This window comes from Carassius gibelio, chromosome B17 (assembly GCF_023724105.1).
Source record: "Carassius gibelio isolate Cgi1373 ecotype wild population from Czech Republic chromosome B17, carGib1.2-hapl.c, whole genome shotgun sequence".
Taxonomy (NCBI): Eukaryota; Metazoa; Chordata; class Actinopteri; order Cypriniformes; family Cyprinidae; genus Carassius; species Carassius gibelio.
Window position 1 is genome coordinate 10818835 of NC_068412.1, and position 24414 is coordinate 10843248.

At 40.1% G+C, this 24414-nt stretch overlaps 1 protein-coding gene across 2 annotated transcripts in view; it reads right to left on the reverse strand.

Moving 5' to 3' along the window:
• slc25a21 (solute carrier family 25 member 21) overlaps positions 1 to 24414 on the reverse strand; it is a 104452-nt gene that overhangs the window by 79113 nt on the left and 925 nt on the right. The window lies entirely within an intron of this gene.

Consider the following 24414-nt stretch of genomic DNA (forward strand, 5'->3'; position numbering starts at 1 on the left):
ACTAGTTTACCAAATAAGCCAGGTTTATTTCAGTTATTCTGACTTATTGTCACTTGACTTTGTTTCCGAAAGCAAAATTACCATAGCTCAAGCTCAGTCACTGTGGCATCTTATGCTGGGAAACTAACCTGGCTAACTGTCAGGCTAAGCGGAGTTCCTCAAACACTGACAAATAGGAACGCATTGATATCACCATTGCAATTACTTTCTCACACACAATTACTTGACCTGATTATTAGTCCAAAAAATGTATAGAGAAAATGCAACTTAAATAATCAACTATATACTATAGGCTAAAAACAAACTTTATTTAATGTATTGTCCCCAAAATGTAATGACCTTCTTTTAAGATATATACAGTAGAAAAATTTTAATATGGTTGCTACTTGAACATTCAGTTGATCATCAGTTTCTAGCGATGCAGGCTTTCTCTCGAGTATGACAACTGTACCTTTTATGGTTATTAGTAGAACATTAAAACGTTACAACCCAAAATTGCTCTTAAAAGGGGACCTATTATGCAAAATTCACTTTCACATGTTGCTTTGACATAAATGTGTGCTGGCAGTGTGTGCACACAACCACCCTATAATGATAAAAATCCACTCGCTCCTTTTTTAATCCCCATAAGTAAAAAAGAAACCGTGTCTTCCAACTACCTGTTTTCAGCGCCAGGGAGTAAATTACAATTATAAACTTTGACAGATTGATCATGGCTGTTTACGTAGTGATAATACCAGACTTAGCTGGTGTATGACACTGCTAATGCAACCATATAAATACTTTATGGGAGCATACAGGGCATTTGTGAATATCACAAGCACATTCTATCGATGTTTCTAAAACTGTCGTGTAAATTAATAACATTACACAAACCACATGCTGTGTATAAACATGCATATACAACAACATTAAACACAAAATATCAGAGCTACATTTGTATCATCCTCTGTGGTTAAACATACATATAAACATTCTCCCTGAGATAAATAGTATGTTCCCAATATACACACTCTCACAAACTAAGAAAAAGCCCTTGCAACATACTTTCCCAACACATTCCCACATGCAATTTAATAGTAAAAGGCTTTATTTAAAAATCTGTTTATTATTATTATTTTTGTTGTTGTTGTTGTTGTTGTTATTACTAATGGTGTCTCTTAGCAGGACCAGCATAACTAATTATGCCCTACACTGGCAGTGAAGAGTACGGTCTCTGGCTCACCTCTTATTCTTAAAATAAGGACTGTCAAAAAAATACAAAACATCAGCAGGGGAAGTGTGCAAGACCACCAAGGTAATTTTCTCTCCTCCTTGTATTTGTTTAAACTTTCATGGCTTAGCTCAGGCTCTCCTGGGCCATCTTTCACTCCTTTTTTTGCTCCCTCACACCCAAAGTCAGCGGGCAGCAGAAGCCTCTTCCTCCAGTTGACCCCCTATGCTCAGGCTGACCTCAGACCCTCGGTCACGTCAGGGTCCTGACCCCTCCTGGGCTTGGCTGGAACCATGGATGCTCTTGCAATCCAGGGGAGGAAAGATGTTGGGACAGTGGACAGGAAAGTCCATCAGCTTTGGCCCTCTGTTGTTCAGTCTGGTAGCATTGCTGCAGGTCTGCATGCTGGAAAAAAGATGGGATGGGAAAGAAGGGAGCTACGGAAAAAGCTGAGAGATGGATGAGCTTGCAGGGTGGGCGATGCATCTGGAGCCCTAATGCCATGGCGCTAGGGGAGGCAATGAGCAGTGCTGCCATTAAAGAGTAAAGACAGGCTGTTGTTTTATCTTCCCCTATGAATCCCCCACTGGCTGTTTACACTGAGCAATAAATGGATATTGCTCAAAACATATTTGGCTGATGATGTCATGAGCCACCGGTAGGGAAAAGCATTTTCTTTTTTCTTTCCTTTTTGCTTTTGCTTTTTATGGCACTTACTGTCAAAATACAGCCCTGTGCCCACATGTGTGAGGTAAGATTCTCCTTCTCTCACCCAGGTTCTCTCACTTTGGCTCTTTCTGGTCTCCCATTCACACACTCCGATTCCATTCCAGTTTGTTGGCCCTTGAGCAGATGGTGGGAAGCAAAGGTAAGAGTTACAAAGACCCGTCTTGGCTCACGACTCAAACTCAGGCAGTTTTTATGATCAGTGTTCCCTGTCCTACAGTAAAATTCACACCAGAGCCTTTCCAGTGGAGCAGCATCACCAGCGGCCCAGCCAATGATAACAGGCCGATGTGTGTTGAGAAGCAATCTAAACACATAAGGAGAAGCTTTCTGCTACAGAAATGCCTGCAGGCCTCTTTCCTCAACATCATTTCTTTCTTGGGGCCTTCCGAGACTTGGACATTAACTCACACTCAAGGAACCCATGAGTTCTCCGCTAATGACTTACAGCACTAATTCGTGGTGTTTCCTTAGGCAACCATCGCAATTAGTATTGCACATACTTTGAGTTGCTTTTTTCAAAAGATTTAAACCTCAAGTATTGAACTTTGGCACGGAACTAGTCCTGCAATGTTGGTGCTATAGATAAAAATCTATGTGCTTTTACTAAAGGGTGTGCCCTCACATTTCTAAGCATTCATACTGCCTGGTAAATAAAATCTGTGAGAAAAAAAAACATTTGATTGAGAAAGGCATCTGGGCTGCATTCCACCAAAAGCATCGTAAGCCTAATTAGATTTTACGTAGAACCATTGTCATCAATGGTCTCTACAATTAACTTAGCTCACAATGCTTTTGAGATGCATTTTTGTCCACTTTTGTTCAGCATCTCATCACTGGGCATCATGGGGATTCTACTTTGCTGATTTAAGTCCTATCTCACAGGTACTAGGTCTTTCAGGGTGGCCTGAGGAGGGGAGATTTCCAAAGCAACTGGTCAGTGGGGTTCTTCAGGGATCAGTTCTTGGACCCCTTCTCTTCTCCATATACACTACATCACGGGGACCCATCATACAGCTTTGTCCTACCATTGCTATGGCTGATGACGCACAGCTCTATCTTTTATTTTAAATAATATGATCCAATGGTAGCTGCACGGATCTCAGGCGGCCTGCCAGACATCTCGGCATGGATGAAAGAACATCACCTATAGCTCAACCAATAAGACTGAGATTTTCATCTTCCCTGCCACACTGACTGACTCTACAGCAAGATTTCACCATGCATTTAAGTTCATTAACAACTACCTTGAAATCTTGGTGTAATCTTTGATGACCGGCTGACTTTCAAAGAACAGACTGCAAAAACCACTAGTTCATGCATGTTTTCACTAAACAACATCAAAAAAAGAAAGATCAAGCCCTTCCTAACGGAGCATGCTGCACAACTTCTTGTCCTGGCCCTTGTCATTTCTAGGCTGGACTAATGCAGTGATCGTCTGGCTGGAAATGATCTTTCCACCCCATGTAGAATTATGAATCCCTTATGATAAATACAATTCTTTGACCCCTAAAAAATTTTCTCTTTCATCAATAGATGGATCCTAATATATATATATATATATATATATATATATATATATATATATATATATATATATATATATATATATATATATATATATATATATAAGGATCCAATTTATGTATATATATATATATATATATATATATATATATATATATATATATATATATATATATATATATATATATATATATATATATATACATAAATTGCTTTCTTTTTCCTCTTTGTCTAGCTTGTACTCATCTGAACAATGTCTGAGACCTTTTATTATGAGCACTTCCTGTGTTTATTTGCCTCTTTATGGTGAATCACTTGTTGTATTCCTCAATGGTAAGTCACTTTGGATAAAAGCATCAGCTAAATTAATCAAAGTAAATGCAATGTAAATGAAACGCAGCCCTGAGCCATAGCCTATATGAGAATGTAACATCACAGAGGAGGGGTAACTCCTGGAGCTTTACTATCCTGCAGAATTTAGTTCCAACCCTAATCAAACACACTTGAACCAGATCATCAATGTCTTCAGGAACAGAAAGGTGCATTGGAGCAGGGTTGGAACTCAAGTGCACGAACAGGAATGGCTGTCATAGATGCAAGGGGGTGAGCTACGTGGATTTCGAGAGGTAAAAAAACATGCACACAACCAGAAAAGCCTAGAAACTATTTGGCAACACCATGAAAACCACCCAAAATGCCCAGTCCATCTCACGTTTACTTAAAAAAAAATGAAATTTCTAATTGTAACGAAAGCTTCCATGACATCTCTTGTGAGGTTTTATACTACATTATGTCTACATTATGTTCTGACTTTTTGAGAAGAGAAAATTTAAGGAAACACGAGCAAAATATCCTTGGGCACAGATGCCATCCCTCAAAAGAAAGAATTCACCTAAATGTTAACAATGACCACAAAAGATACACAAAGAAGATTGAAAAACAGCTCACCTCGCTTTGGGCCTGTACCAGCCGCTTATCCAAACACAAACAGAGGCTCACAATAAACATAAAGGGAAAAAGAAGGGGAAAAAAAGACTGAATGCAATTCATGTAGGGTTGGGAGGGCTGAATTAAGATCACAAACAACATCTATGTATATGTTATGATGAGGTTTGAAGGAATCCTGACTGAAGGAAGCAATAGTGACACTGAGATCTCTTTCTTAGCCATCAGAGACACATGGCCATCTGTTCCACTCCCATGCCACAACAAATCACCAAGTTATAAGTGCTGAGCTGACCCAGAGCTCAACCTACAGAGTTGAAACAGTAAAACATTTGCTTTTCCTCCTTTCCTCCTAAATCAAGGTAATAAGAGTGATTTGCCTTGCTAAATCAAAAACAAAGTGCACATGATCACGTTAGACACACTTAAAGGGCCTTACTTCACTAAAAAACAGGCTAAGAGTTCCCTGTTCTGATGGTCAAGGATTCAAGAGTTTGACTTATTTTAATTATTCAACACTGAGATTAAGGATTGATCATTTGCTCTTACTTCCTGTTGTGTGCCTTTGAGATATTCTGGATTTATCTGACCTTTCTTGGATACATGGTACCCATACACACAGCCGTACATGTTGAGGACCACAGTAGTGCTGGCGTGTGCAGAGGGTGGCGTCTGCCGTGCAGAGATGTATAGTAACGAAGTAGAACTACTTCACTACTGTACTTAAGTACTAAAAGGCAGTATCTTTACTTTATTAGAGTATCATTTTTTTTCTCCTACTTCCACTTTTACTTCAGAGCATATTTTCGTTGAGTTTAATACTTTTACTCCGATATTTTTTTATGTCCTGCATCGTTACTCGTTACAATTATAAAAATGTTAGGAATCATTCCTTTACAAACCCACATTACCACTGCCAGAACTGTAGATGGCAGGTTTGATGAAGCTGGCACATCACTGAGCGAAGAGTGCGCGTTCTGACTGCTGTGAAGAGAGAGATGAACACCGAGCCGAGCCAGATAATGACTCGTTCACGAGTCAAGAACCGGTTGCATCGGTTTTCGGATCAACAGTAGTTCTTTCGGACAGTTCGATTCAATAAACCGGCTGAAGAAAACAGTTCACCGGTTCTTTTGCGCTCAATGCAATGGCGTTAATTAGCGTTGACTGCAAGCCTTTGGTTTACCTGGGCTCATAACATTAGCACAGAATCAGTTCAGAATCAATCATCAAAAGAATCAGTTCGGTTCAGACGCTCAATCGAATACGTCTGACAGAAACGGTTCTTGACTCGTGAACGAGTCAGTCAGTTGTTCGTTATTTGACTCGGCTCGGTGTTCATCTTCAGTTCTCTCTCACAGCAGTTTAGTCAGTGTACTGTTTGAGTAAATTAATTACTCCGGGATATTGGTTTGTTTGAACTCAGAGGGAGTGTTAGCCACATTAAACAAGTTAACAGCTTAAGTCATTTGTGGATTAATGCGTATTGGAGACGAGAACCGCTTAAAACGATTCAGTTCGATTTGGTGAACTGGTTCAAAAAAGATCCGATTACATCGAATGATTCGTTCACGAACCGGATATCACAAACTGCTTTGTTTTGAACTGTCTTACAACAGACACGGAAGAGAAGACAATGCTGAATAAAATTGTAGTTTTTGCTATTTTTGGACCAAAATTTATTTTTGATGCTTCAAAAAATTCTAACGGACCCTCTGATGTCACATGGACTACTTTGATGATGTTTTTCTTACCTTTCTGGACATGGACAGTGTACCTTACACACAGTTTCAGTGGAGGGACTGAGAGCTCTCGGAATAAATCTAAAATATCTTAAACCGTGTTCTAAAAATAAACGGAGGTCTTACGGGTTTGAAACAACAAGAGGGTAAGTTATTAATGACATAATTTAGCAAATTGGGCGAACTAACCCTTTAATCTGTTTTTTGTTTACAAAAAGTTACAGTCAAAGGAATTGTGATTGTCCTTTAGGTTAATCATTTGAAAGAATAAAAACAATATGTCCAAACTTTTGACTACTTTCTTTAATAACGATACATAACACAATACTTCTACTTTTGCTTTCAGTAGCAATACTTAAGTACAAAAAATGTTGAATACTTTTGTACTTCTACTTAAGTGTGGTGCTTAAAGAGCACTTCAACTTCTACTCAAGTCACTTTTTTGATAGAGCACTTGTACTTTTACTCAAGTCTGGGTCTCTAGTACTTTATACATCTCTGCTGCCGTGGCCTTGAATGGCTCTGTCCGCATCACTGCAAAACTGGTTCTGACAGAGCAGCGCTGGAGGAGAGACGCCTCTGCCCTCCCTCACGCTGTTTCCCTACGAGATGCTGTCATTCCTCCCGCAGACTAGATTTCTTGGGTGACTTCAAAGCTTGTTCACTAAGTGTTTAGAAGAATGTGATGGAAACAGGAAAATAATGTTCTGATTTCTGTAAACTTTATAACATCTGCTTTTGCTTAGCATTGCTGCAGCACTGAGCGGCGCCTCCACTCCGCTCTTCGCTCGGGACATTTTTTCCCACAGTTTAAAAAGCACCTCACACGCTGTACCAAATCAAAGACAAAGAACGGTGGGGCAAGCAGCAAGAACTAATTCCTAGTTTAAAAAAAGCACAAGGAAAGCAAGAAAAGGAAGGCTTTTTTGTGGAGGCTGAGAATTGATTCTTCATTATTTGTGCTCTGCATCATTCACAAGAGAGGGTAATTGGGAATAAAATTAAGGATCGTAATCGGTTTATGTGGTCTTGTGTGATCTTGGATCAAGAACAGCTTTAAAAAGCAGATGCAAACATCTGTGTGCATTAGCATTGTCAGTATTCATACAAAATGAGGATGTACAGGTACGTTTGCCTGCTGCCACACACATACACTCACTTACACGACCTCCTCATGTGCACTGCAAGGGACGCAAAACTACCTCTGGCATGCAAAAAAAAAGTCCCATTGCAATTTGTAAGTCAGTCTCCCTTGCTTAAAGGGTAGCTTGACAAGACTCTTGTGTATACACACAACATCCGACTCTGAGCCAGAGGGCTTCTTCTCCTTTCCTTAACTTAATCATGCTCAGGTTTCACTCTCGCCCATCTGAACACACTCACTTCCTTCTTCTGACCTCCCCCATCCAGACCATAACCTACAACCTTACATGTATAAGCAGCTTTAAAGCCTGAAGAAATATGCCATACAAAATATATAATACATAACTTGAAGGATGGACGGATTATATGATAATGTGACATTCAGGCACCTAAAGTTGCTAGCAAGGTCATGAAAAACTACTCGGGCTGAAAGTATTTTTGCTCGCCGAAAAAGAATTGTAATGGTCATTATTTTAACAGTATTTCTTGGACAGCTCAGAAAAAAGGTTATACCATTAGTAGCAGCAAATGTTTAATTAGTAGGACTAGCAATTCTTTATCAACACGAGGGTAAGGGTGATATTAAATCTGATTTACAAGAATGAAAATCAAAATCATGGAGATGGACATGAAACACAAGCACTCTATGAGTGGTGTAAGAGCGCTAACATCGGTAAGGATGAAGGACAGACAAAGGAGGTTGCTAACTGCTAGCTAACTTCTATTGGTTTACTTTATGTACATTTGCTTGTGGTATTCATCAAATTTAAATCTCAAATGGCTTATGTAATACAAAGAAATTGAAAGAGTCCCCAATTTCCTGAAAGAAACTGAGAGTGTCCCTTGATTTCTTTTGCGGAAGCTGGCAACCCTAGTCCAATCAAACTGGCATTGCACATAAGAAAACATCAATGTGTTAGAGCATATTTGCTAGATGCAAGGACCTTTTTCATTAGGTTTTTTGTAGATTTGAGAGGTCTCTCATATGTCAGAAAGTTGTTTTATATTCTCAAACATAATCAGTCTATTGGAGCACTGTCGAAAGGACATTGTTTGTTTAGCTCTTGACTAGAGAAAATGCTAAACCATTCCATGCTAGCTAGGGGCTAGTTAAGTAACAGTCATCCAGAACAATATCAGTGTACCTCTCTGAAGGCTAACCCATCTTCAATATGGTCTGCTCTCTGTCATGAGCCAACCCATCCCCTCCATCCTGTCATAATGCTTTTGTTTGCAGATGACATTGCCGTATGGTGAATGTACATGTTTGAGGTTAATTGAAAACACATGTGTTTCTACACAAACATTTGTGGGGGCACTGTAAACATAGCTTTCTCCATCTTTCTCTAAGGCGATGGGGCTTAGAAGGTCAAGGGTGTTGACTGGTGCCAGGTTCTGTCCATTTGAAACACAACACAGAGCTGATATGAAGCGGGGAGGGGGTGGTTCTGAGTGTGGTCCTCACATGTCTTCGTTTAGCATAACGTTACAGTAAGGCGGAAGTGACCCTATAACACCCTTACAGTGAGAGGCATGCCAGTCTGAATGGAGGTCATTAGCATGGCTGTCAGGGGCACGTGTGGAAGGGGTGGGTGATTGGGGGTCTTGGCCTGCTGGGTTGTGGTCCACAGGTCTACAGATTTGAAAAAGTCATTTCCTCACTTTCCTGCTTCAGGAAAAAGGGCAGACCAAGGAAAATAAATGTAGGGGGAAAGGGGAGAAAACAAATTAAGTTGAACATTGAGAAGGTGCCACTGGCAATGTATGGGTGAAATTAGGGAACAGGACATGGGCCTATAGAAGGAGAAGTACAGAGGGAAGTGGTACTAAGGAAGTGATACAGTGTCTGACATTATATCATGCAAGAAGGCCAAAATAATAAGGTTCCTTTGAAGTTGGTGCCACCACTCTTTGTAAAGAAATATGAATATGGATTCAGTAAATCTAATTTCTAGAGCCCCAGCTAGGCCTGCACGATTAATCAAATGCGATTGTCATGTGCTTTTTGTTAGTAAAGCCGGTTCCTGTTATCAGCAGTAACTCATCATCACATGCTCTGAGATGGAGCAGCATTTACTACACAGAACCGTAGTTCACTGACAAGTTACGCAAAAAAATAAATAAACAAAAACTCAGATGATTTTATTGCGCAATTACAAAATCAAATTTTTATTCCAAACTCACTTTATAACGTCAGTCGAGTGTTTGAAATAAATCCTTCTGTGAGATGATGTGGCTTCTTAATAAGGCACGCAGCATATTTCATATTAATCTAAGCAGTGATGATAAAGGCATTGCATTCTAAATAGATTTTATTTTAATGACAATTATATTAATAATAACTAGCATAATAAAAGCAGTTAAATATTCTGTTTATCCAGCAACCGCTTTAGGCATTTCCTGGGTTTCTTCTGCATGGCGTATTTGGTGTTTCAGCGAGAGAGTGCACACTGGCCTTTGGATGGAGATTTACTGCTGATTACAGAACCATGCTTCACTGAAAGATACACATAACAATCGCAGCTTCTGTCGAATCGTGATTTCGATTCCATTTCTTTTTATTGTGCAGCCCTAGCCCCAGCATTATGTAATGTGACGAGTCAGCTGCCTCCTCCCTGATTATCACCGGCACCCCGTCCTAAATCGCCGCCCTTCACCAGGCTCCCGACTGGAGTGGGTGTGTGAGAGGAGGGGCGCGGGACGAGTCAGGGCTGGCGGCGTGTGATGGGGCACACCTGAAGGAAGTGGAGCCTCATTACCGCCGCTGTTTAAAAGCCCAACGCGCCTCTCCTCAGGAGACCGGTCTCTTCCCCGTGCATGCACACTGGTGTCCTCGTGGGTCCAGGAAGGGTGCGTTGAGGGACTCCCGCGCCACCAAGACGTGAGCTGCCGGACCCGCGATCCGGATGGGAACCGCACCCGTATACACGGCCGACGGGCCAGGATGCCGGGCCGTCCATCCCCTACCAGCGCCGCGGCCAACGAGAGAGACGCGGCCGCTAGGAGAAGCCGCCGCCCCTCGCGCCCCGGACCAAGGAGGGGAGCGCGTGCGGCCGCCGGACTCCGCCCCTTGCCTGGACCCTTCCTTGATGAACACTGCCCGACCTACACAAATCCCGCAGCACAACGAGGACACCAGATTCCCTGTTATTTTGGACACTTTCCCCCTTTTGGCCACTTTTATTCCCTTTGTTTTATGATTTCTGTTAATAAAAGCCTCTCCGAGGCCTGACGCCACGCCCACTGTGTCTGTCTTGTGCTCCTCCCGTGACACTGGTGGAGAATGCGGGCAAGGCGGAGCCTAGACAGCGCAGTTGGGAAACGTCTGGTGACGTCACTCCCTCTCGCTTGCAAACGTTCGTGAGAACCCAGACTGGGACGGAGGAAAACTGGGGACAGCCTCCCAGCCACACAAGGGGTAAGTGACTTTTCCATTGTCATTTTACCCTGTGGTTGGTTGAGACTGTCACTAAAACCCGGTTTCTCTGTCCCTGTTCTGGTGCGCTGCGAGAGGGAGGACCGCCCGGAGAGGAAGCCCCGCCCACTCCGACCGTTTGGAGCCTGGTTGAGGATGGTAGCACTCCCGTGTGGGCGGCGCCCTGATGACTGGGATGTCGCTTGGGAGGGGGAATGTGACGAGTCAGCTGCCTCCTCCCTGATTATCACCGGCACCCCGTCCTAAATCGCCGCCCTTCACCAGGCTCCCGACTGGAGTGGGTGTGTGAGAGGAGGGGCGCGGGACGAGTCAGGGCTGGCGGCGTGTGATGGGGCACACCTGAAGGAAGTGGAGCCTCATTACCGCCGCTGTTTAAAAGCCCAACGCGCCTCTCCTCAGGAGACCGGTCTCTTCCCCGTGCATGCACACTGGTGTCCTCGTGGGTCCAGGAAGGGTGCGTTGAGGGACTCCCGCGCCACCAAGACGTGAGCTGCCGGACCCGCGATCCGGATGGGAACCGCACCCGTATACACGGCCGACGGGCCAGGATGCCGGGCCGTCCATCCCCTACCAGCGCCGTGGCCAACGAGAGAGACGCGGCCGCTAGGAGAAGCCGCCGCCCCTCGCGCCCCGGACCAAGGAGGGGAGCGCGTGCGGCCGCCGGACTCCGCCCCTTGCCTGGACCCTTCCTTGATGAACACTGCCCGACCTACACAAATCCCGCAGCACAACGAGGACACCAGATTCCCTGTTATTTTGGACACTTTCCCCCTTTTGGCCACTTTTATTCCCTTTGTTTTATGATTTCTGTTAATAAAAGCCTCTCCGAGGCCTGACGCCACGCCCACTGTGTCTGTCTTGTGCTCCTCCCGTGACAGTATTAGAATCATTAACGCAAATAATCCTCCTCCCACTGCACATTCGAGTTGTGTACATTCAATTTACAGTCTATTACAATTCAGCTCTCTTTCAAAATCATTAAGTGAGAAATCTAAGGCATCACAGGAACACTCCCATAGCAAAGGCTTTTCCAGAAAACAGGAAAAAAGATGCTGCCTTGCCTTCACTAAGTTCTATAGCAAAATTCTATGTATCCTTCCAAGAGAACGCAATCCCAGAATGTATTGCGACAAGCCCAGTGAAAAAGAAATGGAGGATGAACCAGAAAGAAATGTACTTCAGTGTTTCCCACTGCCATATATACATATATACATGCAAATGTACACTTTAAGAGCGGGAGAGATACAGGATTCTCCGGTAACAGCTGGAAAGCAGCGACGAGCTCACAAACGCTGCCTTATCGAGCATTACATGCAAAATGAAATTAAATTAAATCAAAAATTTTCTAAATACAGTCGGTTTCCTTCTGAAATACAGTGATATAAAAACACCTGCACTGTTTTTTTATTTGAAATGTGCAGTGCTCATGTCATTTAAATTTCATTTAATTTTATTCAATGAAGTCAAAGCCTTCTGGAAAATCTATTTGTGGTGGTCAGTATTGATAATGTGGCGGCCCGCCACAAATAAAACAATGTGTGGCAAACCCTGTACTTATAATTCATTCATTACCAACAACTATTAATTGAAAAAAAGGTTAAATTTATTTGTATATAAATCATTTATCCATGCGGTATGAAGAGTTCTAAATAACCCACTTAGGTTCCATCTCTGTTAGGATGCTGCCATACAAAGTAGCTGGCTAAGTAGGCAGCTCACCAAGTTCTTGGAATACACCCTCTGAGTGTGTTTCTCAATAGAGACTAAATAGAGATTACTCAGAGAGAAGTTGCTGTGACAAGCCCCATCACCGTAACTCATGCCCAGCCAGTCTGTCCCCCAGCCATCCCTGTCCTTAGTCCCTCAGACTCTGACTTCCTGTTCCTGCCTCTCGCTACAGTGATGAATGGCTGCAAGCTCCATTCAATTACGCCTTGAGTGCGAAGAGACAGGAACAATGGGAGCTGGCCTAAGCAGTGTGGCGCAGGCCCACTGCATTCTTAGCAACAATTTAGCCTAATTAGCATCAACTCTTGCCCCATCCATCATACTCCTCAAGAAACATAAACAAACTGTCAGCTCTAGCGTAACAAACAGATCGCCCAGCTACTTAACACAAATTATTCTTACATGAAACGCAGCTTCTCAGGCAACCTTCCCCCCTCCAGGCCATCTGGGGGAATGAAGGGCTATTAAAATTGAAGACATATGTTCCAGTCAAGTTCAACTCCCCAGACTGTTGCGGCTGATGCGGTGACAGTTTACCCAGGCTTATAAGGGAGTTGGGTGAGGATGAAGCAGTCTTTTGCAGGAGGGAAGGATTTGGATGACAATATGATCAGGTTAAGAACAGGTGTGATGGATGTCAATCATGCTTTATGGAGGTACAGTATGAGCTGCCATTTCAAATTGTAGAATTATCTGCTTGACGTTTCTGAAAATGCCGAAAAGAGCTGGGAAATAAAGCATTGCAATTTTTTCTTGAAACATTTGGCAGTCATCATTACATGTATATGGATGCCTACCAACCTATAAAAGTCAGGCATGAAATAAAGGGATCAGTAGTTCTTTTTTAACATTCTGTTTTATAGGACAGTTTTTGTTATTTTTTTCAGAAAGAAGCGAAAAGCTTAGGGACTTTTTGGTTGGAAGCAAGTATTAAAACAAGTATTGTTGCAGTACAGACAATAGCATAATATGAACGTACTAGTTTCCACCTTATTAAAAAAAAGGAGTGCAAATGAATAAACTAATTACCACTTAAGGAGTCAGAAACTCCTTTTTAGCCAGAATAATTTAAATTAGCATAAAACAAATGCAATCCAACCTAAGCTTTGCTTAGAAAATAAATCGACTTGTACAGACTTCATTCCATGGGTACATTAAACTTCAATTTGACGTGTCTTTTGTTCTCGTCTCAGCTTTCACAATTAATTTGGGGAAGAGAAAATAAATGAAATAAAATTGGCTTAATATTTCTGATGGAAAAATATTGCTCTGAAATGTTCGGAGTACAAATGTGTAGAAACTGTTAAGTTAAAGGAAACAGGACAACTTGGAAAACATCGGTCTGACTCTAATACGCTACCAAATTCTCCAAATTTGTCGCTTTTCCATTTCCTTTTTGATGTTATGCAGCGTGTGAAATGCTTTGGTAATTAACTAGGAAGCTTGGCAGGAGTGTCTTGTTGTTTTTAGGGGAGCGATGGCAAACCTCAGTCATCTCTGCCAAAAGAGTCTGCGCTAACTCAAGAGTCACAAATACAGTGAGAGAGAGAGAGAGAAAAAAGATTTTATAAAAACCTAAACAAAAATGCAAGAGAACCAAACAAAATGACAGAGTGCTTTTTTCGTGCCCTTCTTAAAGTTCCATTATTTCACATTAAACACTAAGTAGGTAAAAAAAAATGGAAGTTTTATGCAAAAGGGAGATTCCTTGCCAAGGTGTCAGTGGAGGGTTATTCTAAACAAGTTAATTTTCTCACTACATCAGAATGATGTCATTTGCTGCTTTGCTCATTAGTGATTCCAGGGTCAGAGCCAAAAATAATTTTCATTCATTTGTGAGGTCAATTATGAGCCTTGTTCTTTCACTTTATCTTCTAAATTTTTTTTTTCAAAGCATGCTCAGATAAGTGCAACCTGAAATAGTGAAGTTAGGGAAAATAATATGGTCCTCTAGCATGGTTATTAAATGGATTACGTCTTCCACTGAGGCAGCCCAGTACCTTGGACAGCATGACGTTTGATTTACCCACATGCAAAATGCTCATTACACTCATTTTTCCCACACCACGTTTTCCATTTTCAAAGGCAGGTCTTTCAGCTCAGCCCCTCTGATGATGGATATCACTTATGAGCTGCTCAGCTTCTGGTTTATAAAGTGTAGACATATTCAGACTGCTAAAGCTGGCCCGTTTTATATCAGGTGTGTGACCTAACAGGGGGTTGGGATACAACAAATTACATTTCTGCCTGCTTTCTGTCTGAACAGTCACATTTTCCAACTCTTGAAAGAGATTCCACCATGATGAATTGCGTTTATGGTTACTGCTCATGCATTCGATTCATGAGATCTTCAGCATCACTAATTTCATTCATTTATCAAATGTTCCACTCGTACCTTTACTCAGTGTTATTATTATAAAGCAACAAGCCTGCACTTTAGGCTGTGGATTACATTGATTTTACAGTGCTGGTAATCTTAAAAATGTTATTCTTAATAATTAATCAAATGTAATTAATTAGTTTTACTGTTGCTTAGTAACACTGAAGAAAATATTGTACATTTTAAAGTTCTCAGTCCACATCACATTCACACGGGTGTTTTAGAAAGCCATTTCAATCTAATAACTTTAGTAATAATAATTTATATTATCACCATCTGTAACTGCATCATAAAATAAATGTAAATGAAAAATGTACATTTCATAAGTATAATAATTACTTTAAATTAGTAAAATAATAATGTTGTCTTAATTTCCTCACTTCCAAAAGTTTATCCTTTGACATCAAATTTTGGCAGAAAACTGCAGTTTCTGTGAAAACAGACATATTTTAAGTAAAATATTTTGGTACATAGAAATATATAATTTTGAGTCCATAGAAAGACTCTTCACGCAGTGCTTTGTGTGAATTTATTTCCAGAAACCAACTGTTGCACTAAACAAAGCCTTAAATGTGGCATATTCAAATTTTAGAACCAGAACTATCTGTTCTTTAGTGTCATTTTATTTTACCATAGAATAATTTAGGGGTGATTGAGATTAAAATTAGACACAGTTTTCCAATTTTTATTATTGTTTTGGTCACATTAACATGAAAGAGAAAAGAAGGGCGCTGAAATTCAGGTGCTGCTCATCTGGCAGAGTTCTCAGAGAAAGAAAACAAACTCTGACCCACTTCCCTACAAACAGTTTCCCGCAAGCTGGCCGAATTCTCCAGCCCAGCACCAGGATGTTTGGTTTATAAAATGACTTTGCCACTCCCACAGCCATTCTACCTAATTGCCCCTGGGGCAATTATTGTAGCCCTCTGTCCAGCCATTTTGGAAAAAAAATCTAAAAAATAATATAATATAATATAATATAATATAATATAATATAATATAATATAATATAATATAATATAATATAATATAATATAATATAAGTTAGGTAAAAACTTTTAGCCTGAATGAACTAAGTTTGGATAAATGCATTTGCTAAATGCATGAATAAATTATATAATAATAATTTGTTAGTGTTGATGACGTTACATATGTCATAATTTTTCAAGAGTAGTTATAGTTGTGTTTATAGTGTGTGTGTTTTTTTGTTTTTTTTTAAGGACACTTAAAGTACATATCATAAATGTAATTAAATCTGAGAGTGGGTGGTTTGGAACAAAAATTACCAAACAAAACATTTCCCTAAGCAATCAAAACACAAACAGACCCACAAAAACGGCAGCGACCTGCACATAATCACAGTGAGACATTTCCTCTAAGCCAGGCATTGCCATTCACTCACTGCCATTTATAAACATTGAGAGGGACAAACAGGGAAAGCGCAGGCAACGACAGGCCGTATCGGTCTGGATATGAGCTGATAAATTGGTGGCTGTGGAAAAAGTGCCCCTTGGGCTCCATCTATTCAGCCGACTGAGGCGGAAAGGGCCGTTTTCAAAAGCACCCCAGAGCCTGGCTATGCATGACAGAGCCTGACACCAGAGCCATACTAGATTCCTTTCTACATGGGCGGCAATGGGCTCCTGGGAAGAAACAAGTGCTCACGGAGGAGATATATCTCCCATCTCATCAGCTCCGCTTCTAACCTCATACTAACAAACACCTGCTGAGCTATCAGACTGTGAGTATTACATGCCACAAAACTACCATGAGTCTCCGCAATAAGCTGCTCATCCGATTAAGTAGACCGAAGCAGAAAATTGCAACTATAAGTTTAACATTTCTCCTTTTAATTTATTATACAACAGCCACATAATGTACTTGGACATTTAAGCCACACTTAATGTATAACTTTTTTGCACTGGATAAAAAAATCTCAAGTTTAATTAGAAAATATAAAATTTGACATGATGACAGTAAAAAATTGGTAGCACTTTATTTTATAGTCCTGTTCCTCATGTACATACTATGTACTTGTTATAGTAATTACAATAACTATGTAATAACTAGGTACTACCCCTGAACCTACCCTTACCTTATATGACCAGTATGTTCTCAGGCACACACTGCAAAATAAAGTGCAACCAAAAATTGTTTAATAACAATAATATAATATTTAAACCCGAGTAGTTTGGCATAACTACTCTTTATTGTTATTATAACAACACTTCTTAGGAAATAATATTTTGAGTACTATTTTAAAATGTAATGTTGTGCGACTAATAACAACCTAATAATGACTACTCAAAACCATAAATTATATTTATTAGTCAACTCATCATATTTGTATATTTAAAAAACAAACTTAAAAATATATATGTTTTTTTAATGATGATTAAAATGAATAAACTGACATGTATGGTGTGATTTGATATTTTGTCAAACGGATGTCATATTTAAGTGATGTGCAAACACTTAAAGGCCATAGTATATCTACAGTACAAATAAATGACCACGTACATACAGAATACAAAAACACTATATTTCTCTTTGTTTTTTCATATGCATATATGATTAAAATCAACAACCTTCTGAGTCTCATCTGCAGAGACGACAAAGCAGTCGTTGTGTCCTTCCGGGAAGTTTTATCTGTGGAAAGCATCAGTCATCTCTCATCAGAGGCTTCTGCTGCCCCAACGCTGCCACAGTCGGCAGACTGATAGCTTAACCTTTCCACCATACTGCACTTCAAAACGAGCAGAGAGCCCCTAGGATCCCTCAGAATGTGTGGTCTTCTCTCTGCACCACTGATTTCTGCATGCACATCTCATTCAGTATGAGACACTGCTCGAGGATAAAGATGCCTTTTCCCTTTGCATCTGATCTCACTTATTCTTCTACCAAACATCTAGAGATCTTGACATTGGTATGAACATGTTCTCAGGACTTCAGCGCCTGGAATAGAATGTGCTGGCCAGCTATGTCAGACTGTGGTCAGGATGAGCAGTACCACCTGCCATGGTGTTGCCCGAGCGTTAGACAGTGATGGGCAAATGAGAGATTGGAGTGTTTTTTGAATGGCTAGAAACCATTGCTCTTGTGGGAAATGAAATCAGCGCTATTTGATCACGTCATATTAAGTCCAGAGCGATGAGGCTAAAACCTTCAGAAGAAGAATATGAAGTTGTGTTTCATTTTTGTGAAGTGAAGGAAAATTCATAACAGAGATCAGTCCATTGGATTGGAGGGAAAAATGACCTATGTGATGCAAAATTCTTCTAGATCAAACGATATACCATCACCCGTTCCACACGATTCTCCTACATAATTATAACTAAATAAATCTTCTCCATTGCTATAAAAAGATTTACATTTTTAGCCTCAACCTCCCCATGGAACGTCATCGCTTGGTGAAAGATTTATAAATGCTGGAGAGAAGGGAAGAGAGGAAGTGAAACTTCAAAATAGCTCTCTACTGCCACCTATCAAAGAGTGTGGCAACTGCAGGCAAGAGACTGACTAAAACTACAACATTATGAGAGAGAGTGGAGTCAGAAGAATGAAGTGATTATTATAACATTATAACAGCTTAAAATTTAGAGGCTGACCAAACATTTTAGTGGACATGTTATCCAGTTAGGATGCAGCCCTTTTCCCAGGCTGGAAAAAAGCTTCTTTTTTTTATTCAGTCCTAAAAAGCTTCTCTGGCCACACCTTCCGTTAAATTAAGATCCTGTCAATCAATCAAAACTAATTTATAAACCAGTCAACATCAAACAGTGCAATAATCCCCTCCCACTTTCCTGCAAGCGTCCATGTCACTCTGTAACATGAGTGAACAGGAATTCAAGACGTAAAACTAGGGCACTTTTCCATGACCCAACATCATTTTTTATATCTTTATTCCATTGTATAATTGCCCTTTCAAACATAATGGAATCATTTCTCCCCCCATCCTTTCTTATTGCCTCTTGATTGTGACATCTGTGTCTGTCTTGATTTTATTGGATGAAGACTCCTTTTGAAAGGATAATAAATGTGTAAACAAATTCAAAACAACCCTTTCTCCGAAGCTTTGGTTCTCATTATCAAAATGTGCGGTCGCCCTTGCCAATGTCCCCCTCCTAGGCAATGTCATCCTTTCACAACTCAAGATCAGCTATAATCAAAAGTGTCTATAAATTTAAGCTTCTCTAATTAAGGTCTCCTCGCAAAGCGCACAAGTGGGCGACGGGCAGGGAACCTTCCCAAAAAGAACCAAATTGGCTCCCAAGCACAACAAATCACATTATGATTTCAGCTCTTGCCCACGCACCGCTCATCTTGAGTCGGTTAACCCAGCTGAAGAGGCCGTCTTGCTGCTGAAGACCTGTGCTTCGACTACCTAAAAAAGCCTGGAGTCACTTGGATCTCTAAACATGCTGAGGGAAAAACACATTTGTCAATGATGGCCCTTAAAAACTAGATGCACATTTTTTGGACACTTACACCTCACTTAAAATGATCATGTCATCGCATTACTTAAAAATAAAAATATGAACCTAAATGGAATCTGCAAACAAATTACGTCAAACATTTAGTCAGAACTATCTTCGCTTTGCTTAGTAATTTCTGCAGTTGCTTTGAACATTGAGAGTATTTTGAAAGATGCGACATGATCACCAAGGCTACATTTAATGAACAGAATTGTTAAATAGAAAAGCATTTATACATTTCTCTTCTTCTGTTGAAGAAAAGTATTCATTTCTTTAAAGAATGCATTGACAATAATATTTAGAACATATATCTAGACATGCACGCATTTAAACCTAAAAAGTCACATAAACATCGACACGCTCAATCAAGAAATCTTTCCCTACAACATTTTTGACTGTTGTTGTTTTTGACAGTACTTATTATGTTTATTTATAATTCAAGCTTTTCTACCGGAAAAATGACTAGGTTTGTAATTCTCTACAATTTAGCGTCTCAAATTAGATTCAGTTAAAAGATATATACATTACTTTTTGACTTGGATTCATCTGTGACGTTAGGATCTGACCAAAGGTCCTCTGAGATGTTCGCTGCTTCTTCACATGAGAAACCAGGCCGACAGCAGAACTGTACTCTGGGCAGAGAGATTCACCCAAAGTTTCCAGACAATATAAAGCCAAAAATGGGACAATGATTTGTCTCTCAAACGGAGCAAAACACAAGTCTTCCACCACAGTTAAGTCATTGCAAATTACAGCATGGCGGATTGAGGAACAATTACAAATTTAAAGTGCATTTAAAGAGCTAAGAGAGAGCTCCTTGGAAGGTTATTTTTAGACAGAGCTTTATGGGAATATGTTCATATGAGACTTTATGATCAATGCAATGTTGTGATCACTCCATCAAAAGCTCTTCTCCAGCCAAAAGACATATCAGCATTCTGCGCTAATTACAAGGTCGGACAACAGCCAACTGGACAGCAGTCCAAGAAAAAGGGAAAGCTTACACGCAAATTTATGCACACACAGTGTAGCATCTACCGTACAGTTTCATTTTCCTACACGGTCATTCAAACTATGGCCCTTGACTACTTAGACTAAGTGCTCAATTAAGCATAGCTTGTTAGCCGGTTTCCTTTCCAGCTATGTTATTGCTGCCATGTGCTGTATTACGGTACTGTATATAATACAGTGTGTTCGGCCAGTACGATGGCAGATCTCTTAAGCCTCTGTCATGGTGACTTTATCTTCACTCAAATTTGGTTTTCATGTTATGTCCACCTGATTTTTTTTCTCTATATATGGGAGACTGTGTAAAAGGTGTGAAGAATTGAACAAAGTAAAGAATGTGAGACATTAACAAGTGACACAGCTGCAAATGCTGAACTTGGACTTTATTTATTGTGAAACATTGGTTTTATGCACCAAATTGAACCTGGAGAGTTTGCACTCGATTGTGGAGAACCATTCACCTTCTCAAACACTTTGAGGAATTTATTTGATCAAAGACATGAAGTCTGAAGGTCAAGTTCACCCTTGAGAGGATCTTGATGTACCTCAATGGAAACACTTATTTTAATTCTTATCATTATGTGCAATTAAACTGTTAACTTTATTCGATTTACAGGCATTCAATTACTTCATTAACTAATGGCAAGATTTTAGAAAGGCCGCATTAATTAATAATAGTTCCTATGTGACTTCATCGAAAAGGAAAATAGTTTCAGAGTCAAGAAGTTGCTATTTAATGAAAAACTACGAACAAAAAAATCCTTTTTCTTCACGACACAGGGTAAACAGGGTCAATTTTGATTTCACAAGGACTTTAAAGCCAGAGTTTACCCTCGCGTTAGATGCGCCAAGATTTCTTCAGAGAAAATGCATTTCAAAATGAGCTAATTTGCTTGACGTGAATTTTCGCCAATGGCAAAAACGTCATTCAAACACTTGAGAGAGTATGTTTTATCAAAAATGAATGTGGTTAACATTAACATCATTGATTAGATCACCATCGTGATCAGGCGATAGAGCATATTGTATTTATTGTAGTCAGTTCCTTTAAGTCCACTCCAAAGGCCCTCATTTTAATAATTTCCCCCGGAAAATAAGCGTGAGCACTAGCCCAGACAGAGCCTCCCATGTCGAACAATCATAATCACGCTACTCTTACCATAACACCGCAATTATCCTCATTGCTTACAGCAATGCAGCATGCGTGATGGATGAGTGTGTGCGTTCTTATGTGTGTTTGAGCGAACCGTCTACAGTAGAACCGTCTCCCACGCACGTCCCCATCTGTCGCAGCTCCTCTGCTCAGTTCAGCGTGCGACCTCCATAAATCATACCATTAAGATAACGTCAGCGGCCCCTGGCTGGCTCGTATATTACCCAGGCAGACTAAACTCCATCCGTTCAAGGCCCCATTTTGACAAACAGCTGACACAACAGCGACAATCCATGTCCGGCTCATGCAAACAGTCGTTCAACAGTAGTTCTTGTAGGCGTATGGGACTCAGAGGAGTTTTGTTTTATCACCAGAAGAAAATAATCCAATCGTGGTGTAAACAAATGCATATTGCGCCCATTCGAGAGGCGTTTGCTCTTTTAAGAATTGCTTCCATCAACTGCAGTACCTGTGGGAGGTATATGAGCTGTTTGGAGAGTCTAAGCTTCTTGCTGCCTATGTTACCATTATACTTCATGCCTGGTTGCAGTCAACTGATTTCTTGTGACATTATGATCCTGCACATTTCCTCCAGCGGTAATTAGTCGTAGCAGTCAATAAATCTCCTCTGTTTGTTTTTGTAATGTTTATTATGGTTTAATTGCGCTTTTGCCCCTATTTCGACAACGGTTTTCTACACGTCGCACTACAAACGCACCGGAGTTTTCTCATCAGATACCGAATGATTGCATTATTACATAAATATCATTAGAACTCCGATTATATCATGTGTTCAAATATAGAATCACTTAATGCGTCCTGGGACAAAAAGACAAAAGTCTAAAAACGACACAGAAGTGGGTGTACAAGGCGGCGATTTGGAGGCTGAGAGAAGAACCCTCCAAAATCAACATTACTTCAAACATGAGCTCATCTAAACATCTGTCCACAACATGTCCAATCATTGCCCTGCTGAGGCATGTACAATTGTTTCTGGAAATAAATATTAGGCCTAATTCGGCTCTGATTGTAGCAGCCAGTTGTGGCCCGGAGAGGAAATGGTCTTTGCGGCTGAAATCTAACATACAGTTTTTTTCCTCCAAGGGTCCCTTTTACTTGCTTGTATTTATTTAATCTTGTTTTACTCTTTTCTTCTTCCCAGTTTAGGTTTTGCAAATGTATTTGTTTGATGCTCCTAAACTTAATTTCACACTTGTGCACCAGTTAAAACAGGAGAGGTCTGAGTGTGTTTTAAGTGAGGGTCTGCTGTGGAGGGGTGGACTGAGTTCAATTATACTTAGGCTGTCTGTCTTTTCCCGTCACACTCCATTTGCGGTCGGCGGATACATTTACACAGAACCTAATCATAACTAAAACATTTTTGTGTAAATCTTACCAAATTACTCTGCATAACAGGGGCAGGGAAAGGAAATCAATACCAAAAACACTTAAGGTAACATCTGACCGTTCTTCCGGACCTTCTGGATAAAACTAGGATAAATGATGAAAAGAAAATAAGTTCCCATTAAGAACATTTATGAAAGAGAATTTTTTTACATAATTGGGCAAATGTAAAGTTTGCAATATCCGGCTGAACTAATACAGGCCCATTTTTCACAATTAATGCTGGATTGCATGGTGCACTGTATATCGTCGTATGAATCACCTACAAGTTCCATATAGATGGAAAATTTCCTAAATAAAAAGCAAGTCAGTTAATATTAGTCTGCTTATAAAACTTAAAATGTTACTTAATTTACTCCTGAAAAAAATGTAGTGCTTTTAACATATAATGTTTTTTTTAAGACTCAAATTAATTACAATATATATTTTTTTATTTATTCATGCACATTAAGTTTCTCTTGCAAAAGATGGACTGTCATAGGATTATAGTGACATCTGCTACATTTCCATATAGCTTGAAAAAGACAGCCAATGATGCTCTAAATGAGAAGAAGAATAAAAAAAAAAAAAAAAAAGCTCTGTGACTACCACCAATGCCAAGTACAATGCTTCCCCCTTGTGTTAGATTCAAAAACTCAACCTCATATGATTTACTCGGTTATTATTAGGTACAGCTTAAACTCTCCCTGGTTTCAGCCTTTAACTCATGCCTCATTTTCTTTGTATATCCCTGAATGGAGAGGCTGTGAAATGAGTCCTGGTGGGATATATAAAGCCCACTGCAGTGAAATTAACTCGTGTGTCCTTCAGAAAGGGAAAAAAGCAGTTTTGGAGAGTCCGGCCAAACCTGTGAGAAGCCAAGCACAGACCTGATCCAATCCCTGTGACCAGGTTATACACAAATTAACATTTCACTCTACCCAGCCTCGTTAACAGGCCGCTGGAGGGAATATGACAAGTGCACGGGGTGCAAGCTAATAACTCTGGGTTATTAAGAAAGAAAGAAAGAAAGAAAGAAAGAAAGAAAGAAAGAAATTACTGCTAAATATGATGCAAAGTTCAAAGGATGTTAAAATTTAACAACAAGTGAAAAGGGCATGCTTTCATTTATTTCTTAATGTGGAACCTAAAGTTCAAAATCCTTCATTGTCCCTCTTAAAATAGCCTTGTATGAAAGGTAGACATGATAGAAGCAATAGAACCTCAAACAAAAAAAAATGTTTGATCCAACACAGACCGACTGTCTGTAATGAGCCACATCCACACACACACACACACACAATACAGTAAAGTGCCACTACACCGGTTCTTTCTCGTTAAAGAACTCTTCATGAGCTATTTTTCCTAGACCTAGTTCTACGCCAATACATTTTGACGAGCTCAAAATGCCTAATGAAACCTTTTGGAAAGCAGTTGGCATCATGCTTTTTACAAATGTGCAGACTTCTGTTCCGTCTGCTGCATATGTTGCATAAAACGCTTAATGAAACAATTGTTGTTGGTCTCTGCATAACGTCACATGCGACACATGGGC